Genomic DNA, 13,906 nt, shown 5'->3' with positions numbered 1-13,906 from the left:
TCCTTGGGTTGGTGCCCTAAATTAGTAGAGGTTGGTGCTCCTTGGGTTGGTGCCCTAAATCTTTGTAATTCAGTGTTTCACTTGTGAGACTAGATTGGAGCAATAGTCTCCAACAACTTTTCTCACTGAGGTTTTTCCCATATTGGATTTTCCTTGTACATCTGGTGTTGTGGGTTTCATTTGTGTGTTTTCCTCTTTTGATATCCATATTTTTCTTAATGGTTTGATTGTTTAGTACTTAGGACAATAACCGGTATTCTAAGGTTGTAGTAAAAAGGAAAAGAATTTAGGAACCACTCATTCACCCCCCTCTCAGTAGTATATTATGTTCAACAATTAGTATCAAATCATAGGTTCCTGATTGATTAAAGCTTGGGTAGATTTTTTTCTTACAACACAATGGAAAGAAATGCGTCTACCTCCTCAAAATCCCCCATGTTTGATGGATCTAACTATTCCTTCTGGAGCAGAAGAATGGAGACCTATATTTCCTTCCTTGGTTTTGATGTGTGGATATCTATCAAGAATGGTTATAATGTCCCTGGTATTCCTCCCACTGATCTGGATGCCAAGAAGGAGTATGAGAATAATGCAAAGGCTAAACATGCTATCTTAAGCAAGCTATCTGATAATGAGTTTGTCAAGGTCATGCATTGTGCATCTGCCAAGGAGACATGGGATAAAATGCAAAGGTTATTTGAAGGAAATGAAAAAGTTAAAGAAGCCAAGCTGCAAACACTAAGGGGCCAACTTGAAGCCATCAAGATGAAGAAAAAATTGTAGACTACCTTCATAGATTTGATGAAAATGTGAACACCATCAGAGGACCTGGAGAAGAAACTGTAGATGAGATTCTTGTCAAGAAGGTACTTAGATATCTCACACCTAAGTATGATACTAAGGTTTCTGCCATAGAAGAAGCTAAGGATCTAAAGATCCTCACTATGGATGAGTTATTTGGCTGACTAACAGGCTATGAAATGAGGACAATCGATGATGCATCCTCAAGGAAAGAGGCAGCGTTCAAGTCCACCAAGAAGGGCAAGGAAGTGGTTTCTCATAAAGGATCTAGTGATGAATCTGATGCAGAAGTAGTAAAATTTGTCAAAAAGCTCAAAAGAGGATCTGACAAGTATAAAGGAAAGTTACCACTCAAATTTTTCAATTATGGTAAAGTTGGACACTTTGCTGCAAAATGTCCTTATAATGAAACTGATGGAGATGAGTCAAGAAGCTTTAGTAGATCTACTAGTAAAGACAAAGAAATAAATGTCTACCAGAAAGGAAGAAGAGGCTACCGAAAGCAGAACAACCTATACACTATTGAGGATGATGCCATAGACAAAGAAAGTGCATCAGAATATGACTACCATGAGAATGCCAAAGAAGTTAATCTCTTTATGGCACTTGATGAACTGATTGGTGAAGATGAGGAAGAAGAATACATTGAGGCTGAAGTGGATCTAGAAGGTGAGCTCATATGTGCTCTTTAGGAGCTAAGTAAAACAAGAAGAGAACTCAAGAAGTTCAAGCTTGCTGTAGTAGATGAACTGTTGACAATATGGAGGAATTGATTGTGTTGCATTGGTGTTTTATGAATATTGTCAACACTAGCTATTATAGTTGGTTACCGAGAGATAGGTTTTGGTTGTTGGTAGAAGATCTTGTGTTACCGGTAAGGGTTTAAGGTTTAACCGATAGAGCTTTTACTGAGAATATTTGACAGAATGCATAAGTAGTGTTGGTATGGCTTCTTGATGGAATTCAGGATGCAGAAGGTGATCCTTGCTCATGCCTCAACTAATTAGAGACATCACTTTGGCATGGTGGACCCAGATTAGGTCTGGTACCTATCTAGGTTATGGACCAGTATCATGTTAATGTGTTCTCTACATATTACCAAGATGATTTTGTTAGGATTCCCAAAGATACTAAGAGGGGGGGTGAATTAGTATCTAACCGATAAAAGAATTTACTTGAATTATAACATGAAAAGCACTTCAAAATTGTGTACCTGTAAAATAAAATTAATGTAGTAAAGAAGAACAATAACCACAACATAAGAGACACACCATAACACAATATTTTAACAAGGAAACCCAGCGTGGGAAAAACCTCAGTGGGATTTGTGACCCACAATATTTGCTTACTGGCCAATAAGGGAATATTACTGTTTACAATAGGGGCCTGCACATGCAAGAAGGCTAAGTGCCTAGAGCTCACTGCTCAGTTACAAAGAAGTCACACTAACTTACAAAATTGGATTATACAAATCCAACATCTTGTACTGCTTTAGATTAGCATCTTCTATGCCAGATTCAATACCGGTTTAAGCTCTGCAATATACATAAACCCTTATCCCAATAATTCCCATATTAGGTCTACTATTATCTTTTCATCTCTCTCTCTTATAAATGATCTACAATGAACTCATACTTATATGAGTCATGTTACAATCCGCCAAGTCGGCTTACAAAAGATTTTACAATTAATTACAAAAATATATATACACAAAATTCATGTCGGCGAGGGTGCTCATAATCTTCCTTTTGGTACCAGTGATATGTATGTCAGTGTAGAGTCTGTCAATGCCAATGTCATATGATTGTAAGGTTTCCATCAATGAAAATAACTTAAATCACCTACAATTTCTCCTTGGAGTGTGTATTTGCCAACAAATTTATGGATTGGGTATTGTTGTTTTGGTCTAAAGATGACATGGCATATCATTGTAATATGGATGTATGTAATGATCTTATTGTAATATCTTTTAGGTGGCTGACCTAATTGGTTTAGGCCTTAGGGTTTGTATAAATTGATGTAAGATCTCATTGAAGATCATGGCATGGGTATGTGAATGAAATATCATATGCGAAGGAGATCTGGTCGATCATAGGTGATCAAATTGGGTTTAAGTAAGAGGTCAAAGACCTCTGGTATTGAGCTTAACCGAGACTGTAATCAAGCATGGTAGATGCTATCTTTGTCAATTCATTCTTCTGGATTATTGTCCAATTATCTTGAGGTGGTTATAACCTTTATAACCAGTGAGACTCTTTTGGAATGAGCGATACGCTCTAGGTAGTGTTCCTTCCTGCATGTGCGGGCCCCTTATTGTATCACATACTTTCTGCAGAAGTATCATCTGACTGTGGGTAGGCTTCCCTCTATGGTTTTTCCCTTTATTGGGTTTTCCATGTATAATTCATGTTGTTATGTGGTATGGTTGCATTGTGTTAATTCTTTGTTTCATTCTTAAGTTTTATTGCTTACTGGTATTTGTTTCTCCTATTCCGGTATTCAATGTTTATGTGCTCCGATTAAAGGTTATAAAGTGGTTTGACTAGTATAATTTTTTGACAACTGATTCACCCCCCCTCTCAGTTGTCCACTAGTTATCCTAATAATTGGTATCAAAGCTTTGGTCCACTTTTGTAGAATATTAACCGCTTGAGGTAGATCCTATGGAAACTAATAATTCAAATCCACCGGCAACTATTTTAAAATGAGAAATCCTTAAGCTATTTGGGAGATCACTGAGCAAGGATATACACCTTATGATCTGACATCTAGATATCCTGCTCCTGCAGAGTTGGACAAGGATGTTGAAAATGATTGCAAAGCTAGAGAAGCCCTCTTTTATGCACTTACTGATCAACAAATCATGGGATTAACTGATAAATTATCTGCAAAGGTTATGTGGGATAAATTGCAAACTTTGAATGAAGGTGATCCTATTGTTAAAATTTCTAAACTTGATGGTTTTTCGGGTAAGGTATGAGAACTTGAAGATGGAAGATAATGAAAGAATTGCTACATTTATGGAAAGAGTAAATGAGATTGTCATGGGAATTCAATGTTGTGGAGGATCTCTGAGTGAAGATGAAATAGTTTCCAAAGTATTGAGAGCCCTTCCACTGACTTACAAGATGAAGGTAACTGCACTTAATGAATTGAGAACAATGGAAAACACTTCAGTTAGCAAAGACATTCTGATTGAGCAATTATCTACTTTTGAGCTTGCAGAATTTGGACCTTCCGGAGCTGCAAAGTCTGACTTTTCTTTTCATGCATCATCATCTACCGGCAAAAGTGATTGGAAAGACCTATATGCAAAAGAATTGGAAGATATGAGGAAAGAGGATGAATAAATTGAGCAAATTGAAGCCTTATTTTCTAGAAGAGTACCTAAAAGATCGGAAGGAAGTAAGTATGAAGGAAAAGCACCTTTTAAATGTTTTGCATGTAATAAGATTGGTCATTTTGCATCTAGATGTCCTAAGAGGAATGCAAGATTTGAAGAAAGAGTTAAGAAATCATTTAAGCCTAATTAGAACAAATATAGATTCAAGAAAAGCAAACAATGCTACATAGCGGATGAGGAAGGAGTAAGTGATGACTTTGAGGATGAACTGGTAGCAAACTCTACTAGTGGATCCAACAATGGAAAGGAATGGGTGTTCTATGATTTAAAGGAAGATAAACCAGAATCATCTATCAAGAATGAAGAAAAGGCCCTAATAGAAAAAGTTGAAGACAAAGATGAATGGGTAATTGATAGTGGATGCTCACATTATATGACTGGTGATAAAATAATTTTTTTGTCCCTACAAGAATACAATGGCGGTCAAGTCAAATTTGGAGATGACAAAGAATGTATGATCAAAGGTAGAGGTATTATTTCTCTGGATGGCAAGCATAATACTGATAATGTATATTATGTATAAGGTTTAAAGCATAATCTTTTAAGTGTTGGTCAATTGGTGGACAAGGGTTTCCAACTTCAGTTTAAAGATAGAAAATACAAAATCATTAACAAAATTGGTTTGGAGATTGCAACTAGTACTCAGATTGGAGGTAATATCTTTCACTTGAACACTGGTAATAAGACATGTTTGATTTCTCATATTGATGAGAGTTGGTTATGGCATAAGAGGTTGTGTCATGTTGATTTTGATTGTATTATTAAGATCAATTCAACAAAGGTAGTTAGAGATATACCTAAGCTTATAAAGCCTCATAATCCGATATGTAAGGAATGTCAATTGGGAAAGCAAGTTAGAACTTATTTTAAGAGCATACATGATAAATTTAATGATGTGATTTATTTGATTTGCACTAACTTATGTGGTCCAACAAGGACTAGAAGCTTTCAAGGTGATAGGTATTTCATGTTGATAATTGATGACTATTCTAGAATGATGTGGATGACTTTTCTTAGGGAGAAGTCTAAAGCCTTTGAGAAATTCAAGATCTTTAAAGCTAAAGTAGAAATAGAAACTGGATTAAAAATCAAATGTCAGAGATTAGATCAAGGTGGTGAGTTTACTTCTCATGAATTTAACAGTTATTGTGAGACAAATGGAATTAGGAGACTGTTATTTGCACCCCGGACTCCTCAGTAGAATGGAGTAGTGGAAAGGAAGAATAGAACCATTTTGGACGTAGCAAAAACTATGATGATGGAAGCCAAATTGCCTCATATCTACTGGAGAGAAGTGAGTACAATAGTCTACACATTCAACAGAGTTCACATCAAAGGTGAAACCGGTAAGACCTCTTATGAATTATGGTTTGGACATAGACCTACTTTAAATATTTTATAATTTTTGGAAGTAAATATTATATCAAAAGGGATGATTCAATTGGGAAGTCTGATCCTAGATGTGATGAAGGGATATTTCTTGGATATTCAATTCAAAGAAAAGCATATAGATGTTATAACAAAAGATTATAGAAAATTATGGAGAGCGCAAATGTGAAAGTGGATGAGAAATACATAAATTAATCTATATCATATGACAGGGAATTGACAATGCAAAATTATCATAACTGAACCGACAATGACTCAACTGGTACAAGATACTAAGACATTTACATTGGTACAATCAGAAAATTCAACTGTGACTAATGATCAGAACTGTGAACCTAAAATTCAGAAGACACCAAGGTATGTAAGGTTAAATCATTTTGAAGATCAAATCATTGGAGATAGGAATAAGGGAGTTATGACAAGAAGAAGACTGTCAAATGAAGAGGTATGTCTTATTTCTCAAATTGAACTGGCATCTATTATTGAAGCTTGTAAAGATAAACATTGGTTAAAGGCTATGGAAGATGAATTAGATCAGATAGAGAAGAATGAGACTTGGACTTTAGTTCCCCGACCTAAAAATAAGAATGTTATTGGAACTAAATGGGTTTTTAGAAGTAAACTAAATGAGGTGGTCAAGTTGTAAGAAACAAGGCTAGATTGGTTTGTAAAGGATATTCTCAAATGGAAGGAATTGATTATGGTGAGACATTTGCACCTGTAGCTAGAATTGAAGTTGTTAGACTATCTCTTACCTATGCAGCATATAAGAACTATAAGGTATATCAAATGGATGTTAAATGTGCATTTTTGAATGGCTAACTTGAGGAAGAGGTATATATTGAGCATCCTGATGGATTTTCACTGACAAATGATAAAGATATGGTTTGCAGGTTAAAGAAAGCTTCATATGGATTGAAACAAGCTCCTAGAGCTTGGTAAGCAAGGTTGGATAAATATCTTTTGAAGCTTGGTTTTACTGAAGGCAGTGCTAATAGTAATTTATATTATAAGATCATTGATGATGATATTCTAATTATTGAAGCATTTATTGATGATATCATTTTTTGAGGTGAAGATAAATTATGTTGGGATCCAAGAACACTGAGAGGGGGGTGAATCAGTGTTCTATCAGTATCATAATATTTTACCCTTTTATAACACTCACATATAAACCGGTAAATGAAGAAACATATAACTTGAAGCAAATAAACCATCCACATAATTGAACACCATAACACAAAAAATTAATACGTGGAAAACCTCAAAGAGGAAAAACCACGGTGGGATTTGTGACCCACAATATCAATTCACTAGCCATATGAAATATATTACATAGCATGGGGGCCTGCACATGCAAGAAGGCACACTGCTCAACACAAAAGAGTCTCATTGACTACAAGCTTCTTTTGAGATAAAACAGTAAAGATGAACTCACAAAATGCATCTGCAATGGCAAAAAGAGTTTCAGTTATAGCTTTGTTCTATACTGGTTCATAAACCTTGAACACCTCTACTGATATCTCCTTTCCTCCAAGAATGCTTTACAAACCATCTACTAATCATAACATGACATTACATTCAAATAAAAATGATATATATACATGTCCTTCACATTACACAGTTCTGCTACCTTCTCATATCTCTCTTATTATCAAAATGATCTAACAAATTGACTTATATACCCTTTACAAACAATATGCCTTATATCGGCTTACAATACATTACAAAAGATATATAATATCAGCCTCATACAATAATTACAAAATGATTTTACAAATAAAACTTCCTTCGGATCCTAGCTTGATGTCAGCTTCATTGAAGTGCTGGATGTCGGTGTCGATGCTAGTGCTAGTGATGACCCTGAATACTCCAATGCCAGTGTGTGTCTCCAATAGAATCTTGTTGTCATACAGGATCCTTTTGCCATGAATCACAACATATGAATCCAATGAGTGTCAATTGCCAACAAATTATGTATGGAATTCTCTAATAATATGAAGAATGAATTTGAAATGTCAATGATTGGTGAGATAACATTTTTCTTAGGTTTACAGATTACTCAAACTGACAAAGGCATTTTTATCTATCAAACTAAGTATCTAAGGGAATTGTTGAAGAAGTTTGGTATGGATAATTCCAAATTGGTCAGTACTCCTATAGTGACAAGTGAGAAATTTTCTATCAAAGACACATCTGCATTGGTAAATCCAACAAGGTATAAGTCTATGATTGGTGGCTTATTATATCTAACATAGACTAGACCAGATATTATGAATGCAATAAGTATTGTTTCAAGATATCAAAGTAATCATAAAGAAAATCATGAATGTGCAATAAAGAGGATATTTCGGTATTTGCAAGGAACAATAGAATATGGCCTATGGTATTCTAGAGATGATAGCTTCACTTTATGTGCATATACAGACTCAGATTGGGCAAGGGATACTGATGAAAGGAAGAGCACTTCTGGTGGATCCTTCTTTCTTGGAAATAAATTGGTTTCATGGATCAACAAAAAATAGTCATGCATTTCTTTATCTACTGTAGAAGCTTAATATGTTGCAGCAACAACTAATTGCACTCAAGCCTTATGGATGAAACAAATGTTGAAGGATATCAAGGTAAATTATAGTGAACTGGTAGTTATCTACTGTGATAACTCTACAGCTATTGACATGTCTAAAAATCTAGTATTTCACTCTAAGACTAAGCACATATCAATAAAATATAACTTTCTGAAGGACCAGGTGGAAGAAAAGGAAGTCAAATTGGTTTATGTGAACACTAAAGAGAAGATTGTAGATATATTCACTAAATCTCTGTCTAAGGAATCATTTGAGTATTTGAGAGACAGGTTAGGGGTACCTACCCTTCCAACAAAAACTTAATTGATGGAGTAGACCATCAATCTGGTATGTATCATCAGCTTTATCCTTTTCTCTGGGTTTATGTAGTGGTGCTACTACTCAGGGGGAGTAGTCAGCTTTGATATTTACATAATTTTGATATCTATGTCATATCTTTGGCATTAATTTCAAAGGGGGAGAGTTATATGTGAAAAATAATGTTTATGGGAGAGAAATTCTGATCATTGTCAAATTGGACTGCACTCCTCAGGGAGAGTTGTTGGGATTTTTCAATTTTTCATTGTTATATCTTCTATGAGAAATGTTTGGCACTTCTTGGCACTTAGATGTTTCTTTTTCACATCTAGTGTTCCCATCAATGCCAAAGGGGTAGATTGTTGGCAATATGGAGGAACTGATTATGTGTTGCATTAATGTTTTGTCATTGATGTCAACACTAGCTATTATGGTTGGTTACCGACAGACAGGTTTTGGTTACCAATAGAAGATCTTGTGTTACTGGTAAGGGTTTAAGGTTTAACCGGTAGAGCGTTTAATGAGAATCTTTGACAAAATGCATAAGTAGTGTTGGTATGGATTCTTGATGGAATTAAGAATGTAGAAGGTGATCCTTGATCGTGCCTCAACTGATTCAAGACATCGCTTTGAAATGGTGGACCCAGATTAGGTCCGGTACCTATCTAGCTTATGGACCGATATCATGTCAACGTGTTCTTTACACATTACTGAGATGATTTATGTATTGGTTATTGTTGTTTTGGTCTAAAGATGACATGACATATCATTGTAATATGGATGTATGTAATGATCTTATTGTAATATCTTTTAGGTGGCCAAACTAATTGGTTTAGGCCTTAGGGTTTGTATAAATTGGTGTAAGATCTCATTGTAGATCATGACATGGGTATGAAAATGAAATATATGTTCATGGTTATGGAATGAAATATCAAATGCAAAGGAGATCTAGTCGATCATAGATGATCGAATTGGGTTTAAGTAAGAGGTCAAATGCCTCTGATATTGAGCTTAACCAGACTGTAATCAGGCATGGTAGATGCTATCTCTGGTAGTTCATTCTTCTGGATTATTGTCCAATTATCTTGAGGTGGTTATAACCTCTCTGTAGTCAATGAGACTCTTTTGTAATGAGCAATACGCTCTAGGTAGTGTGCCTTCCTGCATGTGCAGGCCCCTTATCATATCACATACTTTTTGTAGAAGTATCATCTAACTGTGGGTAGGCTTCCCATCATGGTTTTTCCCTTTATCAGATTTTCCATGTATAATTCATGGTTTTATATGGTATGGTTGCATTGTGTTAATTCTTTGTTTCATTCTTAATTTGTATTGCTTACCAGTATCTGTTTCTACTATTCTGTTATTCAATGTTTATGTGCTTTGGTTAAAGGTTATAAAGTGGTTTGACTAAGATAATTTGTTGACAACTAATTCACCCCTCCCCCCTCTCAGTTGTCCACCAGTTATCCTAACATGAACAAGGTCTCTTGAAGCAATCCCTGGATGAGTCCAATCAAGTTATATCTGACTTGAAACTTCAGTAGGAAGAAGACAGGAGGATATGTGAAGTTACATCCTCTGATCCGATGAAAAAGGAAAAGTAGCATGAAGATCTAGAAGAAAAAATAGTGAAGCTCAGGAAGGAGCTTGAAGAAAGTAAGGAAGAAATAAAAGTGAGAAGCAAATATGAAGGCAACACCAAAGCCTTAAACAAGATGTTGAGCAAACAGAAGCAACCCAAAGATACCGATGGCTTAGGATTTAAAGAAGGTCAAAGTTCAAATAGAAAAGACACATTTGGTAAGGAGATACAATTCACTTCTTCAAATGAAGGTGAAGAGAAGAAGACATTCACGGTAAGCAATGATACCAGTAAGAAGACTTATATAGATGTTGTTAGAAACCGCTACACAACCCAGTATACACAATCAATGAATTGGACGCCACACTCAATGTACTGACATGCAGACCCAAGGATAAATACAAGAGTTGACCGTGAAGGATTCACTAGAGTCGGCAGCATGAAAGAGAGACCCTTGGTAAGGCAGTCATTTGTAGGACCAAGGCAACCTAACTGTCATCTTTCAAACTTTCATGGTTATTATTACCGATGTAAAAAATTTGGGCATAGAATAGCTAACTGTAGATTAACTAGTAAGCCCACTATGAGTTATGAAAGTAGAAATCCATTTAATGCACTCTGGTATATGAATGTTGTCTATTATCAATGCAATGGATTTGGTCATAGGAGTTTTAAATGTAGGAAGAATAAACTGGTGTCCTACAATATTTTCAAAGATTTATCTTTAAATGAAAATGTGAAATGTTATAATTGTCAAGAGTTTGGACATATAGCAATTTTTTGTACAAATAGGAAGATCAACCAAAAGAACACAGATCATGATCAAGAACCGATAGTTGAACTAGAGCACAAAATAACTGCTGACAAGAAGAAGAAACCCAAACCGGTATGGATTGAGAAAGAAAAGGACAATGTAGAATCAAGTCTGATAGTGTAGATTGCCTTACATGTTGAAAGGAAAAATCTATGGGTTGTAGACAGTGGATATTCCAACCACATGACTGTTGGCATTTTTGATGATGATGTTGTGATTGTCATTGATGGACACACACTTGCTTTGAGATCACTTTTTGTATGTATGAGTTATGCTCAACCGGTACTTATTCCAATCGGTATTATGTATTATAGTCTTTATACTATTAGTGTTTTGCAGAAAGTGTTTACCGATCTCAAGTAGTTCGAGGATCCCAAAGTGATACGAAGGAAAAAAGCGATTGTTATAATTTTTACCAGTCTTCATTTTGACAAACCAGTAATCGGTAAAATATGTGAACTGGTAATAGGAAGATGTATGAACCGATATTACTCTGTGATGAGTTACCAACCGATATTATTTTGGTGATGAGTTATTATCCACTGACACTTTGATGGTGATTCTGTGTTGTGTTACCAAATGTGTCTAGATGCACTAAACCTAGGAACTTGCAATGTAATCCTATTGGACTGACATGTAATCAGATTCCTTTATAAGGACATCATGTCTAGGGTTTTAGGTGGTTGATGAGGTTTTTGTATGTGCGATCACATAAGAAGATTAGGTCTATGTGAAGAAATAGAGTGTGGAGATTTTGAAGACTAAAGTAATGCTGAAATGCATTAACAATGAGCTACCAAGGATCTAACCAAGCATACTGTGCTAGTATTTAGATCACTCACTTGTTGATTACTCACATCTTCGACAAGTCTGAAACCCTTAACCGGGTAGGCCCAGCAAAGCCTTTGTAAATCCTCTAACAAGGTGGTTCACAACTGTGGATCTAAAATCCTCTCACAAGGTAGTCTTTAATCAGACTTATCTCCTAACAGAGATTGAGATTCCTAATAGGATCTATTCTAGTGAAGAACATTTTATGACCTTAACCAGTCTGGTTACTATTCTATAGATAGTTACTTGTGAGTTTCATCTCACTGTGGTTTTTCCCATTTGGGTTTCCATGTCAAAATCTCTTGTGTAATGGTGATTGTGCTTCTGTGGGTGAATGCCTTATTTGTTGTTTGGTTTGGATTTGTGTTAACCGGTTTGTTAGTAAAATAGTTATATCGGTTTACTGCTAAACTGTTTAAGTGTTTGAGTTCAGTATTTTTTGGTATACTAATTCAGCCCCCTCTTAGTATTCATCAATTGGTATCAGAGCCAACCTTTCTATAAGTTTAACCACTTGGAAGGAGATATGGGGAATACACTGTGAGGGAACTTACTCATCATCTCACTCAGATTGAGAAAGCCTTTGATGAACTCAAAGTCAAATATAAAGCCTCTCTAGTAGATAAAAGAGAGCATGTTGAGAAACTGATGGAGCTTACTGAAAATAGTTCTTCTGATGAAGCAGACATGGAAGCCCTAGTTGAAGAAGTTGAAAAACTGAATGAATCTAATTCTAACCTAAGAAGGGAACTGGAAGGACTAACTATTAGAATGTGTTAAGAGCTTGAGAACAAGAGGAAAGCTGAAGATCTGGTAAAAGACAAAGATCATGAGATCTCCAAGCTAAAGAAAGAAATCAGTGCACTTACTACTCATCTCCAAGAGAGTAAAGTGGAAAAAGAAGAAATGCAAGGTGAACTAAACATGGCTATTTTACTGAGAATGCAACCTTGAAGGAATCCAATGCTGCTATTTCCAAAGAACTCATCAAGTCAAAGGAAATACTTGCCAAATTCAATAAGAGCATTGTTAAGCTAGAAGAAAAGCTTGAATTAGCAAAACTGGTAAAGAATACCACTGGACTTGGTTTTTCTGGTTATGAGGAAGGTGAGACCTCTGGAACAAAAGATGGAGCACCAAAGAAGCAACAGACGCCAAAGGATAAAGGTAAGTAAAAGTTCAAACCTATTTTCTTTAATTGTCTCAAGGAAGGACACATTGCCAATGTAAGTAGAAGTAAGGCTTACAATAATTTTCCCTACTTTCTAAACAATAAGCCTAGATCTAATAGATTCAATGGTAGTTGTTATACATGCAACAAGTTTGGGCATAGAGCATTTGAATGCAGGTCTGTTATACAAAACACCTGAAGATATCCTCAAAGGAGCCAAGGATTTTTTCCTGAATCCTCAGTGAACCGGAATCCAAACCGGTATAATGCCTATGACCATCAATCAAGTGGTGGTGGCTATCAAGCGACAACCAGTTGGAGAGAAACCTATTTGATTTGTCATGGTAGCAGTCACACTACTGCAACATGTAGGAGAAAGATTGGTAGAATGAACAATGGACCATGGAGAACACTTGGAGTGGTATGCTATCATTGCAACAAATCGAGACACCCTGTCAGAACCTACAAAATGAGAAAGAACATATTAGATGATATGCCGGTCACTCCGGAAGGAAAGATTGATGCTGAAACTATTCAAGTAGATATGAAGACAACATGGAAGAAGAAACTTGAAGAAATATCACAAGAAGAACCAGTTTCTGTACCTAGTGTGGAAGTCGCTGAACCGACAAACTAGGCTTCAGAAAAGATTAGGGGAACAAATCAGTGAAATGTTTCGAATCCCCGGTTTACACCAGTAAAAGACCTTAACTGATATGTGATACCTATTAATTGGTAGAATACTAGAAACGGTAAAAGAAAAATTAGGGTTTACGCCTTAATGGTGGAGAATTTATTATGGTAGGAGAAGAATTCTTTTAAAAGGGATTTTCAAGTCATTTTCACTTATCAATTTGCGAGTGAAGAAATTCTGAAGTGCAGAGAGACCAAAGGTGAGTTGTTTTATGATTCAGAGAGATTCAAGAAACTTTGAAAGATGAATCCAAAGATAATATCAATTAGTCCAGTGAAGAACACAAAGCGGTAATCCAGCAACTGAAGTAGTGTGTGGCGAAGCTGAAGTTCC

This window comes from Cryptomeria japonica, chromosome 3 (genome assembly GCF_030272615.1).
Source record: "Cryptomeria japonica chromosome 3, Sugi_1.0, whole genome shotgun sequence".
NCBI lineage: Eukaryota > Viridiplantae > Streptophyta > Pinopsida > Cupressales > Cupressaceae > Cryptomeria > Cryptomeria japonica.
The sequence above is the reverse complement of the archived record's forward strand: the minus strand, read 5'-3'. Positions refer to the sequence as shown.